Source organism: Amblyomma mixtum, chromosome 5, assembly GCF_055824585.1.
Source record: "Amblyomma mixtum isolate Tamu chromosome 5, ASM5582458v1, whole genome shotgun sequence".
Classification (NCBI taxonomy): Eukaryota; Metazoa; Arthropoda; class Arachnida; order Ixodida; family Ixodidae; genus Amblyomma; species Amblyomma mixtum.
Window position 1 is genome coordinate 98,988,153 of NC_143016.1, and position 12,116 is coordinate 99,000,268.

The window sequence follows — 12,116 nt, forward strand, 5'->3', positions numbered from 1 at the left end:
AAGTGCGATATTTGGGACGCCAGTTGCTCAACATTCCCGAAGGCTGCATGCTACGACGCTGGGCGGCCGGGCCTGCGGCGGCCAGCGGGAGCCTGTTTCGACGGCAGCGCCCCCTCGCGCTAAAATTTGCGGGCCGCTTCAGCCGCATGGAGAAGGCGGAGAGTTTGGCAACTTAGTTTAGTTCCATTAACGTTGGCCGGACCCCTCAGTTCGGTCTGAATTCGTCGTTGTTACTGCGTTTTGCAGTCCGTTCGCTGGCCATAAATGGGGCATCGGCCTTTCGCTTTCGTCTCATCTTGCCTCTAAGGAAAGTATGAGTGATAAATCTGCCTAATTTTAGTTCCTTAGATCGACGATTCTGCCACTTTTAGGCATAAGAGGTCCGTCGATTTGTTGACAAATGGTTTCCGTCCTCACGACCAGATGGCGCCACTAGGCTGAGCTGGGAGTTTGCTGGCTGAGTTGTGTATCGCAAGCGCTTCGACACTACAGTAGAATGCACCCAGTTCAGAGCCTGCAGAAAGCACGACGAAACAACGGGGCACATCGTCCTACTCTGCGAGAAGCTGCCAACGCCACCGCACGAGGGCGCAACGCTTCCGCAGGCGATGGGTTTCCGTTCTTCGAACGAGGGCTGCACAACGGATGCGGCAAACCATGCGGCAGTTGCAGCGATGCAGCGCGAAGCGCCGATTGACAGAGTGGTGGGCGCTGGTGCGACATTAGACCAGTACTGTTTCGTCGATATTTACGTGTGTGTTTGCCGCTTCGCGTTTGATAGTGGTGTTTTTATGTGTGTGTTTATCCAGCCAGGGCACCTTTGGTAGGCGCCCGCCCGTTACAAAGGGAAGGCTACATCATCATCATCGGGAGGAAAACTCGCGTACTAGATGTAAAGGAAATAGTCCCATAATAGTCATGCCATTGCGTCCAACAGTACTAGAACGAGTTGGTTCTATATAGTAACGTTGATTGCGTCGCTGTTTGCAAACGCTGAACTAACAGTGGGAATTTGAGAAATGCCGTAACGTCCCGCAAAATACCTGCGCTTAGCGTACGTAAGCATGCATCCCTTACAAAAATGACTTTTGAGCTTGAGTTGACGCCTTGTTGAGCTCCTGTTGAATCAACTGGAAACCAACATGAACTCAATGTATGTTGAGCCTACACAACACCTGCTACACGGAATTTTTGTTGAGCGTAGTCAAGAGATTTACTATTGAGCAATTTCTGTTGAACTTAAGTTGAATCATCTCAAGACAGCCGTTTCTAAGCCTAACTAAATGAAATCATTTCGACATGCATCGTGTAAACAGAACCTGATCACATTACAAATATTAAGAACGCACGCAACACCCGTCAAAACTCTCATAAACCGCTCAAAGTCATTTTCTTGCATAGAAAAATGTTCAATATACTCATTCAGGCATACCTACTTTGGATGATTCGTATGTGCTCTCATAAAAAAGGGCGCTTATTTATGCTTTATTTAAGTTGTTTATGAATGAATCAAGGTCGTCAAATAATAGACCGTTGCATATGAACTTCATTACTTGTACTACACATAAAATAAATAAATAATAATAGTAGTAACTGACATAACTTTGCTGATCGGCAGTCTACAACCTGCGCAGGTCCGGACACCCTTGAGTAGGACTATATAAGGGCGAAGCCAAGGTTGCACTTAAGATCGTAAGATGAACTCTGTCAGTTCTTTCTATAGCCTCGTGTGCAGTACTGTCCCATGCTCTTTATCTGATGGATGTGTAGGGCTAAGGTGTATATATGTATGTATATATATTGACGTACATATGTGTTTGTGCGTATGTGAGGAGCACTGCGTCACAGGGGATGACGGCTTCACGTTAACGAGAAATTGCAGCAATAAATATGAATATACCGCCGAAAATTGCATTGGTAGTCGGTCCATCTGGCGCAATACGAATATATTCCCAGGATTTTTTTGCTTTTTTACCCCAGCCAAGATTCAGAATGGCGTGTTGATTCACTCCCGTAATTCCAACATGAATTCAACATGAACGCAAAGCAGAAATTTCATTGAGAATGCTCAACTCTAGCACAGTGGCCACTTTTCCAATGAGTTTCAACTCGGCCTCAACAATTCACCAACACTAGCCCATCCTGGTCACAACAAAAATTCAACATGGCGTGTTGAGTCTGCTCATGAGAACTTCAACACTGTCTCAAGAAGCATTTTTGTAAGGGATACGCTTATGGTACACAAACAGCGTCGATTTATGCTTTTTTCTAAGCATATCTCTCTACGCCACGAGCGGCGACGTGGTGACCGGGAGGTGTGAACGGGGCAACATTTCGGCGGCAGCCGATTTCGCCCGCTCTCGCCGCCGAATGCCCAAGTGTGACCGAGCCGCAGCGGTGCGGAATCTAAACGCAAATTCTTCCTCCGAGTACACTTCCTCTGGATTCACCGCGTCGCGAAATGCCCTAGCTGTTGGAGGTTAAAAGTTCACTTCATCGAATGCATATTCACAAGCACGGTTAAAAAATTGCGTGTACTCGCCCACGTAGCGGTCAGTCCACGCTGCCATTTTTTCCCGCCTGCTCAACTGCGCTCACGCCTTGCTCGCGTCATTGCGTCGCGTCTCGCTGCCCGCGCGAGTGTGAGGAGTCGCTTGTTGCAGTAGTGAGGTGAAGCGCTCCTTAGGGCCAGGAGCGACGAAATGACGCATGAAGACAAGCTGCCTTACTCAGAGGATGCACCAAGGACGACCTTACTTAGGGCTCCTCAGTAAGAAAGCTTTCAGATTGACACGAGGGGGGCCTCACTGCAGTGAAGGCTTCCTTACTGAGGTAAGGAAGCTGTCAGAGCTTGGGGGATATAATGAAACACCGGCAGGGCCGAAAGAAAGCTCGAGTCAAAGCAGAGCCAAGCTGCTAGCGTCAGCATGCGATGTAGTCGAACAATTCCGCCCAAGTTGTGAAATACACTTTTGAGGCTAAGAAACTAATACACAGGCTAACTGAATGAAGAGTGCAGGCACTATGGACACGTCGCCTCGGTCAATGGCAGTCAGATCAGCCCGTTTCGGCAAAACAAGGCCCCTCCTACTGCCCTCACATTCCGCTAGCTCTCGTGTGCTAGATGGCATGCCACAAAGTTTTTTTTTTTTTTGCTAATCCTGTCCAGGAGGAGAGTAGACCGAAGAGGGCCACAGCTGCAGAGGCGCGGGTCAAGAAGGAAGAGACTGCTCGATGGCAGATGCCTATGCAATGTGAAGAGGCTGCAGCAGGTCCCAGAGGACATCCATTACTGTGACTCGCCTGCTAGCAGAACTAGCTGGCGAGCCGCACTGGACAGCAGCAAAGCGGCTATGGGGAGAAATTTGATAGTACTGCAGTTATCCCTTCAACCAGAAACTCGGTGTTAGCCAAAGAACCTCAAAAATGATTCATTTTCGACATTCCTCTACTCCACAGCTTGGTATGAACGCAAACAAACAATATCAGCACATTTCTCTGATGCCTGCAGCGGCTGAACGCAAACAAACAATGTTAGCACATTTTTCTGATGCCGGCAGGCCAACCCTGAGAAGCGCGCCCCTGTAATCATGACGCTTGTAAGGACGCGGTGCACAGCAAAACTGCCATGACATACTCCTTTTCGCTCGGGTCGACATGTGGATAGCACTTTAGGGAGCCGAGCGCGAGTGCAGGAGACGCGGCCAAAGCAGACTAAACTCTGAAAAGCACGCGAACAACATCATCCCGGAGAGTTCTCACTACATACAAGAATCTAACGAGAAGGCAACCTGCAGGTCGCGCTTGCAAGTGCTGAACAACGGTGTTGTTGAGCAGTTGCCTGGTTGCAAGCAACTCGCAAGTGTGTATGGGCCTTAACGCGATTCAGCAACCTGTTAAGGCATATATTTTATGATACGTTGAAGTAAACCATTTTATTGGGGCTTCCTATCTGTACAGTTCTAAAGCACTCGTCAGTTTTCCCCGCATACTCGTTTTTTGACTAGCTCTCTACAGTCCGTCGCTTTAAGGCCGACCTCCAAGGGGAGAAGTGTGTGGGAATCCTGGCTTACCGCCGTCGCCTTTGCGCGGCTTGCCGGCCTCCCGCGTTGTTTCTCCTCTTTCCCTTGCTCCCGCCTCAGGCGGTGGAGAGGCGGCTGGGTGACTAATCACTGTCATTTAGCCACAGCTCCGCCCCGGCTCCCCAAGGGCCTTTGCCATTGGCGCCTTTTGGCGGGAATCCGGGACCCGCTCTGGGCGGCCGCGCACCGCGCGACCGTCCGAGCGGGGCCCAGAGAGAGAGAGATCCCTCCGAGACAGCGTAAGGTGCGTACGCTACTGTTTGTCCGTGCCGGCTTTGCCGTTCGGACCAGTGCTTACTCGAGCTCGCCCGCACGTGTCCTCTGACCTGCAGCGGCTCGAGCCTGTCCAGCGGGGTCCAGCGACCTCTGACAGGCGTACCTTGCGTTGAATGCCCACTCTCTCTCGCAACCGGCCCAACGGTCGACACGAGAGAGAGATCACAGCACTGCCGCGGGGACATTCTCCTGCAGCGGCGTGCTAGCGGTGCGCATTACTCGAGTCGCTTCGTGCGCGCAGCGGAGCCTTGCTCCTCGCGCGCCCCCGGGACGGGGTGACTATTGAGTGTGTGTGTATCAGCTGGAGGACGATGTGAATAAACGTCTCCTTTGTGAACTTGGAGGCCTATTTCTTTGCGGCGAATCGCTCTCCTCCCAGCGGAGGTTGAGTGCACCGCATCGGTGTCCCAGTGTGTGTGTGGTGACGGCTGATCGGGGCCCTTGGCTCGCGCGAAGCTCGAACCCGCGGTGGGTGGTGGCCTGTGTCCACTTAGAAACCCACAAGTTTCACTGTGAAATTCGGGCAGTGAAAAATGCCGCGCAGTCCGCCATGAAAGGAAGGAGTGAACATTGCCGGCGTGCACCGCCATTGGGCCAGGCTGGCCAAGCACAGTGTTTGGCCGTCGCAGATACCCTAATTACTTGCCGTGGCTGCCAGGTGCAAAAGGAACAGCTACAACATACGAGCAAATAGCACCCAAAATTGCGTAAAAACAAAAGCGTGGCGGCCACCGGCATCGTACCCTGTAGCAGCCAGGCCAAAGCACCTTGACCGGCCGTTACGTATTTTGGTTGTTGTTGTCACAGGAGTTTGTTTATATCAACTGTTTCAGCGAAGGAGAACCAAAACTTGTAAAAACAGGCTTTTTGAAGTATCAAGACGGCTTTTGCAGCACAATAATACCTACGTTGTAGGACATCAGAAAATCGGTAAATATGTTAACTAGTTAGCCGCTTAACTCATTTCTGGTTGTTTACTTTTCATGGGTTTATGAGGGTTTAACGTCCCAAAGCGACTCAGGCTATGAGGGATGTCGTGAAAGGCTCCGGAAATTTCGACCACACGAGGTTCTTTAATGTGCACTGAAACCACACAGTACACGGGCCTCTAGAATTTCGCCTCCATAGAAATTCGATTGCCGTGGCCGGGATCGAACTCACGTCTTTCGGGTCAGCAGCCAAATGCCATAAACACTGGCTTGTCTGAAGGGCACAGCTAAGCCCACTTGATGCACCCAACTTCCCATCAGAATCATTGCTGTAGGCACAATTCCCAGAGCTAAATGCTTGGTTTGGTTTATTGGGGTTTAACGTCCCAAAGCGACTGAGGCTATGAGAGATGCCGTAGTGAAGGGCTCCGGAAATTAGCTAAAAGCGTTTGTCAAAACAATCTATAAAGAAGCATTAAACAGTTATGCCAAAGTCTGGGCTATGATTGTAGACTTTTCCTTACCAGCCGCTTGCTGGCGCCCCCTATGTTAGGGAGCGTGAAGGGCATTGTTAAGGCACGGCTGGAAAAAGAGAGAGGATGGTGTGTGTGTGTGTGTGTGTCGGGGAAAGGCGGCTCTCGTCAGCGTGTGTTCTTGACGGACGTTTCCATGAGTTTTGTGCGACAACCGTGCGTTTCCTTTTTCTTTTCTCTGTACCACGTTAAATGTGCGAAAGCCAGTAAAACCCTTCTTTTACATTTTCTAACCAGCTTCCGGACTGGTGTTACCTGAGTGTCAAAAGTGTTAACATCTCAGAAGTGGGATATTCCAACGCAGGATTTTAGGCCTAGAGAACAGAGCGGCAGTTGTGAGACGCGAACGACGCCATGATCAAAGACGAAATTCCGACCGGGGGAGTCTCAGCTGATGGCGACAACGAGAGTGGTGTGACTGTGCGTGATCCTCTTTCGGCAATGAGTGGCAAACAGGGTGATGGTATTTCTATGCACGAACTATTGAATGTTCTCATGGAAAAGGACCATATCGGGACAACTCTATTGGAACACTTGACTCAGACAGCGACGCCGCAGCCCGTGTCAGCAGGGATGCCGGGTGGCATCGCTGCGTTCCAGGTAATGCCCGACCTCAGTAACAACATAACGACTTCTGACGGCTGCGAGGACGCACCCTCAGCAAAGGACTGGATTGAAAATCTTCGTACAACGGCGACGCTACACAGCTGGCCAGAGTCTTTCATGCTTGAGACCGCGAAGTCCCGTTTGACCAGACCTGCGAGAGATTGGCTACGTTCGAGGAGATCCGAAATCAGAACTTGGAAGGATTTTGAACAGCGTTTTCGGCGAACCTTCGTGAGCCAAACACGTGCGGCAGAAGGCTGGCGGAAAATGCCCGAGCTTGTACAACAGCGCAGCGAAGGCTCAGTGGCTTATTTTCATGCCAAAGTGTGATTCTGAAGGGAGGTGAACTTGGACTTCTGGGACACTCGTGAACAGGTGATTACAGGACTACGCTCGAAACAACTCAGCACGATGCTGCTCGGAAAAAGTCATGAAGACGACGATGACATCCTGCACGACATACAAGAATTCGAGAGGACTGAGCATGAGAGGCATGAGTTTTTCGGTTCAGCGCGTGAGCGTAGACCTATGAGCAACGAAGCTCGTGCTCAGAACGCTAGCGCGTTGCATGCAAGGAAATCAGTCGACGAGGGAAGTACCAAGAATCGGAGGCCCCCTCTGTCAAATGAAAAAGGAGAGCGAAGTTGCTACAACTGCAGCCAGTTCGGTCATTTGGCGAGAGACTGTCCGCAACCAAAACGACCAATGAAGTGTTTTCGCTGCAACGTAACGAATCACACACAGCATCACTGCAAGGAAGTATCGCAGCGAAATGAAGCAAATACGGTGAATGAGCCAGTATGGGAGGCCAAGAGCGTGAGCGTGTTACTGGAAGAAGTTACACTAAATGGAAAGTTCACTCTCGTTGGACTCATTGACACAGGCAGCTCTGGCTGTCTCCTGCGTGCATCTGCAGCAGCAAGATGTTGCTCAGAAATTGTCCCTGAGGCAACGGCCCTGTACGGTTTCGGAAGTAGCTCTGTGCACGCGAAAAAGAGCATTGGAAAACGCAAGGCGGATTTAGTCATTGACGGCGTTTTGGCAAGGGACATAGCCATACTTGTAGTCCAAGATGAAGCCCAATCCGTTAGTCGGAAGGACATTCACTGAATTGCCTTATGTCACATCTGTCCGTTCACTCACCTGGAGCCCTATAAGTCCACCAAAGACTTGGGTTGAAGGCTAGGGAGGAGTCTGTTTTACAAAAAGACACTCTGAACTGGATTACCCTGACTGCTGAGCAAAGTCTCACAACCCCCATGCTGTACAGACACTGTGGACAAGATGTTCGACCTGACATGAAGATGGGCGAAGTCACGGTTCCCATGCAGCCAATAGGTGATGGTGAAGCTGTCATACTGAAAGGTCAGCCACTTGGGAGAGCAACACCAGTAGAGGTACTGGAAGTTTTTGCTGGAGACCCGAGCGTGGATTACGCAGAGAAGGGAAATAGCATGAGCAAGGAAGTGTGCATGCTACCTGAGCGACAGCCGATACGGCGCTGTGAGGTGCGTATGGGACCCTCTGTGATGGAGTTATAGCATTCAGAACTGGCAGATGTTTTGAACGAATTCCGACAATGTTTCGCAATGAATGCGACAGAACTGGGTTGCACGACGGCGTTGGAGATGGACATTGCTGAGGTCCCGGGAAGCACCCCTGTTGCATTGCGACCACATCGAACAAACGCCGAAGAGCGAGAAACAATTAGAAAAATCGTTCAAGAGTGGAAGGACCTTGGTCTGGTGACCGAGACAAACTCTGATTATGCAAGCCCTGTGCTTGTTGTAGACAAGAAGAACGGTAAGAAGCGCTTGGCTGTTGACTATCGCAGACTGAATGCTCAGACTGTGAAGGAGAAGTATCCCCTTCCAAACACTGATGATCAATTCGAAGGTCTTGCAGGAGCAACCTTCTACAGCGTCCTAGACCTAGCTCAGGGCTACCTGCAAGTACCCCTGACAGAAGCCAAGAAGAAAACAGCGTTCCATCACTCCAGACGAGACTGGTCAATTTGAACGAATGATTTTCAGCCTTACAAATGTGCCTGCAGTGCTCCAACGGCTTATGAACCGAGTACTTGGACCACTAAGGGATGGAATCAAGTGCTATTTGGATGATGTGCTTATACCGGCAAAAGGTTGGAACGAGATGATCCTCCGGTTACGTCAAGTCCTTCAGGCATTTAGTGATGCAGGGTTGACGCTGCGACTGAGCAAGTGTTCATTTGCAAATGACAGTGTGGACTTCCTGGGGTTCCGTCTGATGGGGGGACAGGTACAGCCAGGAGAAGCCAAAACAAAGGCAATCGCCGAGTTCACCACCCTGAGGGACGTGCACGATGTAAGCCTTGGATTGAGCGGGTTCCTTAGGAAATTCATCCACAAGTACGCCCTGGTTGCTGAACCACTCACAAGGCTAACCAAGAAGGAAGTAGCGTTCGAGTGGAAGGGAGATCAAGAAAGCAGTTTCCAGGAGCTTAAGAGGAAGCTCACATCAAAGCCAATGTGTTGCAGTTGTTTGATCCCGGGACAGAAACAGGACTGCACACAGACGCCAGTTCCAAAGGAATAGCAGGGATGTTGCTACAACGAGAAGGAAACAACTGGCATCTTGTTTACTGTGTAAGCAAGAAAACAACCGAAGCGGAGAGCAAATACCACTCTACGAGATTTGAACTGATGGCCATTGTGTGGTTAGTGGATCGACTGCATTTCCTACTCTTTGGCATTCATTTTACAGTTGTTACAGACTGTCAGGCGCTGGTTTATTTGAATGCACAGCGCACACAAAAACCTCAGATTGCTCGCTGGTATGACCTCATCCAGGGATTTCACTTCGCAGACAAGCATCGGCCGGGTACACAGATGCAGCATGTAGACTCGTTGAGTCAAGAACCAGTGGAGTGTCCGTGTGATACCATGGATGACTTTTTGGAGAAATGCTTGGAGGTGTGCCTAACCTGCAGTCTAGAAGACCAGATAGTTGCCACCCAAAGAGGAGATGAAGATTAAGAGCGTACGTTGTTGGGCTAGTCGGTCAATCATGGTGAATAAAAGGGGGGGGGGGGGGGGGGGGGTACTGCGCACAAAAAGACAAGGACAAGAAGATAACACAACAAGCGCAGACTCACGACTAACTTTATTTGAAAACACGATACTCCTTTCCACACGGTTTCCACATGTGTGTGATGTGACAGTTTGAAACTATAAAAGGAGTATCGTGTTTTCAAATAAAGTTAGTCGCGAGTCTGCGCTTGTTGTGTTATCTTCTTGTCCTTGTCTTTTTGTGCGCAGTACCCCCCCCCCCCCCCCCTTTTATTCACCAGGAGATGAAGAGCTGCGACAACTTATACAAATACTGGAGCAGCCGGTACACGGCCATTCGAGAGAAGACAAGAACAGAACAAAGGACTACGTACTCAAGGACGGCCGACTTATGCGGATCATCAACTATGACAGGGAGAAAGTAATGAAGTTTGTGTTACCAAAATGTATGAGGAAGGCAGTCGTGGTGCGATGCCATGACCTGCTTGGTCATTTCTCAGTGGACAGAACTGTGGCAAAGATCCAACAGACTTTTTGGTTTCCTCGGATGTGCAGCTACGTGCGAAAACACATTGCACAGTGTTTGGAGTGCATCTTCAACAAGGTCCCTGGTGGGAAGAAAGAAGGACTTCTCAACCCTATTCCACCCGGCCCTTTTGAGACGGTGCACTTGGATCACATGGGTCCGTTCATTCTAAGCAAGAGACGGAACCAACACCTTCTAGTAATCGTTGACAACTTGACGAAGTTTGTGCGACTTTTTCCCACTCGCGATGCATCGACCAAGTATGTACTTCAAGCAGAGGAAGAATTCATCCTCGAGAGGGGTCTACCTCAGACCATCATCAAGGACCGGGGAAGTTGCTTCACCTCAAGAGCCTTTGAGGGGTTTTGTGCGACTCGGGCAGTTCGATACATCTTGAACTCGACACGTCACCCCCAAGCCAATGGACAGGTGGAACGAGTGAATCGTACAGTGTTACCCGTTATCACCACGGCAATGAAGGACCCAGAGCATCGGGATTGGGATACCAATCTCGAGTACGTTGAGTGCAGCCTAAACAACTCTGTGAACAAAAGCACGGGCAAGACCCCCTTTTGAAATGCTTCATGGCTACAAACCAGCCTTTTATGGGTTAGCCCTACAACAGGTAGCAATGGACGGTGAAGACGTATGGAAGAACCCGAGTGAAGTAAGAGAAACAGTACGGCTGCACCTGCGAGAAGAACAAGAAAAGAGTAAGCAAGCGTATGACAACCAGCATTACCCCGCAAGGATGTATGATGTGGGCGAAGTGGTGTTTTTGAAGGCAGGGCCCCAACACGTGGGAAACCCGTCTAAGACGCAACCCAAGTACCGAGGCCCTCTAGTGATAACTGAAGTGTTGCCTGCTGACACATACAGAGCGGCAGAGTTCAAAAATAATGCCAGAAACAGATTCGCAACGACAGCACACATTTCACAGTAGAAGGTGTGGTCAACAAGTAAGACATCCCATCTAGACGACGAAGCGTCAGACGAGTCCAAGCACAACATGGACAAGAATCAGCTCGATGAGCCTTTAGCAGTGAGACGCCCACGCAGGCAGCGAGTAGCACCAGCCAGGTTGCAAGACTGCGTTCTTTGAAAACAGCCATTGTCTGTGTTTCCATCCTCTGTGTGTGTGTTGTTAACTTCTGCAATTTTTTTTACTTAACACGGACGTTAACACTTCAGGACGGCCGAGTGTAGACTTTCCTTTACCAGCCGCTTGCTGGCACCCCCTATGTTAGGAAGCCTGAAGGGCATTGTTAAGGCATGGCTGGAAAGAGAGAGAGAGAGGATGGTGTGTGTGTGTGTGTGTGTGTGTGTGTGTGTGTGTGTGTGTCGGGGAAAGGCGGCTCGTCAACGTTTGTTCTTGACGGACGTTTCCGTGAGTTTTGTGCGACAACTGTGCGTTTACTTTTTTGTTTCTCTGTATCACGTTAAATGTGCAAAAGCCAGTAAAACCCTTCTTTTATATTTTCTAACTGGCTTCCGGACTGTTGTGACTTGTGTGTCAAAAGTGTTAACATGATGTAGGCCACCACTCCATGTAACTGGTGAAACATTGTGGTGAGGCGCCCGTTCGCAATGCTAGTGATGTAGCTGGCATAGAAACAGAAGAGACGTTGCTGCGCCCAACGTCCAACGTGGCAAAATGAATGTGCAGTACATGGTGGCCACCAGCAGCAGCTGACGTCGCCTTCAGTTCTCACTGCACTCAGCAGCAACGCTCAGACCCCGGATGCAAAGGCAAGACCCCGCATACAACCTGCCGCTTGGGACGAGAGGCGTGAGTGGACCCAGTTATATTTGCAGTAGTCATGGCGTGTGCAGCAAGCATGTATCACACAGGTACACTACTCGGCCACGACCGCTGGACCAAGAAGGTAGATGCAATTTTAATGCGAAGGCATTACAGTTGTCCTCAGACCAAACCATCCCCCCCTCCCGCCCCACCCATTGTCCAGTGAAACGAAATTCGCCAATGGTTGAGAAGGGCAACGTGACCTTGCAAAGTCATCCCAACCTGCCCACTGTGGCAGGTGGCAATCTGGTCACCGGACTGAATATGGTTGTTGATAGACCGACGATTGCAAAGAAACTGACACAGACACACA

The 12,116-nt window shown here is 50.1% G+C and overlaps 1 protein-coding gene across 2 annotated transcripts in view; it reads right to left on the reverse strand.

Annotated features, from left to right (window-relative positions):
* Positions 1-12,116, reverse strand: part of LOC149343146 (E3 SUMO-protein ligase PIAS2-like) — an 83,416-nt gene that overhangs the window by 42,204 nt on the left and 29,096 nt on the right. The window lies entirely within an intron of this gene.